The sequence below is a fragment of the Olea europaea genome, chromosome 4, assembly GCF_002742605.1.
Source record: "Olea europaea var. sylvestris chromosome 4, O_europaea_v1, whole genome shotgun sequence".
In the NCBI taxonomy this organism is placed as follows: Eukaryota; Viridiplantae; Streptophyta; class Magnoliopsida; order Lamiales; family Oleaceae; genus Olea; species Olea europaea.
The window spans coordinates 8,580,344-8,586,296 of NC_036240.1; positions in this window are offsets into that span (position 1 = coordinate 8,580,344).

A 5,953-nucleotide genomic window follows, 5' to 3' on the forward strand; every position below is an offset into this window, starting at 1 on the left:
TTATACCCAAATTCTCCTTCGAATGCCTCGGCATTCAAGGACCACAACCTTTGCCTTGTTTGCCTTGGACCAGAGCCATCCCTACAACCCTCACAACCTCACCAACTACTCATCTTACCCTACCGCACTTAGTCCTTTTGCTCATATGCTTACGCACAGTAACACAAAAATTTTCTACACATAAAATAAATAAATTTTAAAATAAGCAAAATCTATTGACATATTAGCAAATTTAGAATAATTTTTTTTTTTCACTTATGAAGATAAATTTATTAATATGTAAAAACATTCACTTACAAGTAAAAAAATATACTTATTTAAAAAGTCACTTTTAAAAAAACAACTCACATATATGTAAAATATTATGTATAAGTAAAAAATTACTATTACTTATAAGTTATAAATACTTATAACTTTAAAATTCACATTAAGGTTAACAAAAATTATGTATTAGGAAAAAATCACATAAAAATAACAATCAATTATAAGGGAAAAAAGAAAACTCACCTGTAAAAAATTTATAATTTTGAGTAGAAAAATCACTTATAAGCTTATAAATTTTTTGCTTATTAGCTTAAAAATTCACATATGAGTAAACAATCATATAAATATAAAATTACAACTAAAATTTTTACTCAAAAATAAAAAAAATATTTATAATTAAAAAATTACTTAAAAAGTCACTTAGAAGTAAATTTATATATAAGTTAGAAAAACTACATATAAATAGAAAATATTTTTTATTTTTTATTGTTCAATACTTATATGTTATTCTAATACAATGTAGCACCAAATGTCACATTACAACCACCGGCGGATCCAGCACCCGGCGAGCCCCCACGACCGCGCGTGCTGGATCTGCAACGCGCCTTTTTTTTTTTTTTTTTTTTGCTGAGAACAGACATATATAGTATATATTACTGGTAAGTTATTTTTTTTCAAATGTTGCTTCTAGCCAAGTTGGTTGGTGCTACCTTTTGCTTCTTTGATGTCCCGGGTTCGAATCTTTGGTTGGCACTTCCTTTTGCCTTTTTAGTTATACAATTTTGACAAAAAAAAAAACCATTGAAATAAGGAAAGGGGCCAATGGAGAATCGAACCTGTGAGCTCTTCTAGGACATAATGAAAGTTTAACCACTGTGACACTTGATGAGTTGTGATACAAAATTTATCAAAATAATATATGTAAGATTTTAGTGGTTTTTATGCAATTGTAAAAATTCAAACAACATGCTCTTCCTTTAAATTATACAAAGCAATAATATTATTTGGTGAGTACGATTTATTCTATAACAAAATTATATATGTTCAATTTCAACAAAATAATTATTTTATTTAAATTTTAAGTTTTGTTTAATTCCCATTTAGTTCAGAATACATTTTTCTTTTATTTATTTTCGATCAAATATTCTTTAGGGCTCGTTTGGTAGGGATTTTGATAATTGATTTTTTGACCGTTAGAAGAAAAGTGGGGTCCACATGTGAGAGAAGAAGTCAAAAATTACGGCTTGAATAGTAAAATCACGGTCAAAAAATCAATTTTTTGGGGCAAAAAATTCCTACCAAACAGGGCCTTAATAAAATAATATTACACGTAAATTCAAAAATTTATATTATTTTTAACTATACATTTTCCATCAAATTACTATTTCAAAATACATTTTTTTGCAAAAAATGACATCAAACGAGCTCTTAATATTTTATTACGACCGCCCGTGCTAGCTCAACATCCTGGATTTGCCTCTGATTACAACAATCCACCATTGTTCATGGCTAAAAATGGCATAGCAATTTTAGATCAATTTAGAATGATTTTAGTATGATAACTTCTAGATTATGATAAAATAAATGAGTAATTCTCATTGGAAATACTTCGGAGTGCATTACAAGGAATTTGTTGAGTTTCCTATAATGGGAGACCAATGTCCATATAATAGACCTTTATATAAGAGTTGACCATTCCATCACATCAAACTACAATTTCGACCTCGATATATGTGCACCTTCTTGATTGAAGAGTTTTCAATGGTTGCAGAGGTTGATGATCAAGTCATCATTTCTCCTAAGGTGTAGTTGTTGTCTAGGTCATGATTGCTTGATGTTCAAGCAATCACTATTTTTGACCGGTCGAATTAAGGATATTGAAGTCAGAGGTGACACTTTTCCCTCCATGATCGGGCAATTCAGCAGTGATGACAAATGACACCTTTTTTGGGGGGTAATGATGATGCCTTCTAAATTCCAAACGACAACGGCATATGATGGAGCTTGGCGGACGAGCTATTTGTTCGACCTTACATTATATATTTGGTTTGTATTATAGAAGTGTAGAACCGCCACTTTTTTTTCTAGAGTGACCTCGAGGTAATTTTGAGTTCAGCCTCCAACAACAGTGATCCACCTTAATCCTATCCCGTCTAATCTTACACAATGTATTAAATATGCTCTTAGTGTTATTTTTTGAGTTACATCAATCATATATCTAGCAATTAAATTCTTCAGCATGCATTACAATGAATTGTTAGTTGGTTTCTTTCGCTAAAAATCCTCAGGGTCGTGTTCTTTCATATCTTAGTCTCATTTAGGGAAGTTCATTTTCAAGAGTGTGTTTGATTGATTTTATTTTTCATGAAAAATATCATTTTCCATCCAAACTCATAGCTTTGGGATATTTGGTTGATAATTTTTCATTATTTTTTTTCTAACTTTTGATTATGTGACCATATTTTCCTCAACAATACGGAAAATATTTTCTTCAGGGAGGGATGACTTGTATTTTTCAAGTAATTCACTCTGTCTTTCTCATCATTTATTAAATGTGAAAATGGACAATTATAATTGAAAACTAAATCAATCATACACATTTAATTAATAATTTTCATGCAAATAAGTTTTAGGCAATTCAATTGTCTAGAATTTATTTTTTTCATGCTTGCGATCCAATGCACCCTTATTTTTGTTGTCATTCTTGAGAAAAAAACAAAGTTTCAAATAACGTATTTATAGGTAAATTAGTACTTCAAATCAAGAGAATTATGAGGTAAACCTGTACCTTCTTAAACTTGAATTGAGGCTTAGGGGACAACGTAAAAAAATAGATTTCAATGTAGAAACTTAAGAACTAAATTAATGAAATATTCAACAGAAGTTAAGTATGTATAATTATTTAAGAAAGAAATTCATATTAACCGAACAAGGTTGTACAGCTAGAAAGGATGTCAACCGACCTCTCTCAAGTTTTTTAAATAAAGCTTCAATGCTTCATTTTACTTAAAACCTCTTTTGCTAGGTATGTGCTGTGGCGTTGAGTAATTGGCCTATCCCAATAACTAAGGGCCTATTTGTTAAGATTTTTGAAAAGTCAAAACTTAGATTATGAGATAAAGAAGCTGATTTTAAATAATTTTTAAAAGCTAGTTATCTGATTAAAAGAGCTTTTATAAAATTGATTTAAATTAAATAAAACTATTCTATAAAATCAATTAGAAGACAAATCAAAAGCTAAGTGCATCCTAAAATTTGAAGTGTGATAGCTATTTTTCATGAAACCATCTTTAAATGTTCGCACCCATTTTTACATATTTACATTTATAAATTATACAAATTCTTCACTACCTTTTGGCACTGGTGGACCCACATGAGGTCATGTGGGGTCAAATGACCTCACAAATTTTTGAATTTTTTCCCCCTTGCTTAAAACGTAATTTTCTGCCAAAATAGTGAGCCAATCCAATTAATATCCCTAACCCAATGCCCAAATCATATTGTAGTAGCATATGGTCTTATTTTCGTTAATAATACGTTGTTCGAAAAAAAATTCATTTTTGACCCCACAGTTCGAACTATTTGGATCTGCCCCTACCTCTTGGATCCGTGGTGCACTGGTAGCGCGACTGACTCTCGAGTTCAATTTTGTTGTTTTACTTTCCTTTTTTTTTTTTTTTGGTTCCTACATTCTTCTCTCTAATAATCTCCACCGTTAAATGGAGTCACATATTAATTTGCAAGAAAAGAGAAAGGGAAAACAGCATGCACGCATGTATCCCAATCTTTCATCAAAGCTTCATATTGGTCCACATCCTTCCAAAAGGATTGAGATAAGTCCAAGACATGTTCATTTTGGTTGGCGCTTGCAATTTTTAAGTTTTGTTTTGAATAATATCGTTCATCTAAAGTCTAAATAATCGTCAATTTATTTAGTAGTGATGCTACTTTTACATTGTCGAATAAAATTTAATATATTTTTATTGATTGAAAAATGTGATAATAATTATCATTATTACTATCACTACTACATAGATCCTAATCAATAATGATCTAAATTGTTTCAATGATTAACATTACTTTTCCGTATGTTGTACCAATTGGAAGTTAAAAAAGCTGCTGAATTGGAAAACCAGCAAGCAACTGATTTGAGGAGTCAACAACACAGTTAGCAGTAGAAGGAAGCCAAGACACATCAGCAACAACCAGACAACAATAGAATAAGAATTTTCTAGAAGAAGAGAATAAGGAATTCTGTAATCTATAGTATTTTCTGTTATCTAAATGTGCATAGCATGTATATATTAACATTCCTATAATATAATGTGACAATAAAAAATGACATGTAACACTCACAATTTCTTGTTCCGAAGCCCTACTTGGATATTTAGATTTTCAACTTGTCGAACATATCCTCTCAGTTTGCCAATTGCACTGAGAATAACTTGCATTCGAGATTGCAATGAGCTTTTAGGTCAAGGTAATGTGATAAAGTCCAGCATCATGTTGTTATAGTCATGCTCGACTCTAGATCAAAATTGATCTTTTAATTGTTTGTACCAATAATCTGATTTTATCAAGATATACATGAACCAAGTGTAAGTCTTCTTCATTTGTATATGAAGTACTTCGTGCACTTGAACTCATATTCGTGTAAATTTTGGACACGTGAAAGATTAACTAATTTCTTGGGAATTGAAGATTTGTAAAGAGTTAAGGTAAGAACAAATGAAGGTATTGTATGCTAATTTATAGAAGATAATGAAAGAAAAGATAATGTGAAAATACTAATATGTGTGGTTGAGATTTGGATGAAATACATTCAATAGTTGAGTTCAAATAGTACGTATCTCTTATCTCATAGAGGATAACGAAACAAAAGATAATGTGAAAATAAATGTGTGTTGGTTGAGATTCGGATGAAATCCATTCCATGATTTCAAATGTCTCAAAGTTTATTTGTACGTATACTTGAGGTCGTGCAAGTTCATAACTATTTCGTACAGAGAAGGGACGTAACTAGTAGACTGGATTGTCAACTTATTAAAAAATAGTAGTTATATTTCGGATGTTAGCTCATGGAGTCGTGGCAGGTGCTACTAAGAGTATATTAAAATAGGAGAATCCACTGCAACTGAAAGTCATAAGAGATTTTGTTGTGGTACTGTGGAGGTGTTTGGAGATCAATATCTAAGATCATCTAATGCCAACAACATTGTGAGCACTCCGAATTGGTGAACAACATGGTTTTCTAGAAATGTTGGGCAGTGTAGATTGTATGCATTGGAAGTGAAAAAATTGTCCAACGGCATAGATAGGACAATATGCAAGTTGTAGTAAAACCCCAACTATTATTGTTGAGGTTGTACCTGATTATGATCTTTGGATTTGGCATGCATGTTTTGGTTTACCAAGTTCCAACAATGATATTAATGTGTTGGAGGCATCTCACCTTTCTGCCAACCTCAACGAAAGTATTGCTCTTCTCGCTCATCATGTTATTCAATGAAAAGAATATAAAATGAGTTATTGTTTAACAGATAGTATATACCAAAAATGGTCTACTCTTGTTCATACAATTCATGATCCAAGTGATCTTAAAAAAAAAAAATTATTTGCTATGAAGTAAGAAGGATGTAGAAAAGATGTGGAACGTGCATTTGACGTTCTGCAATCAAAATTTGCAATT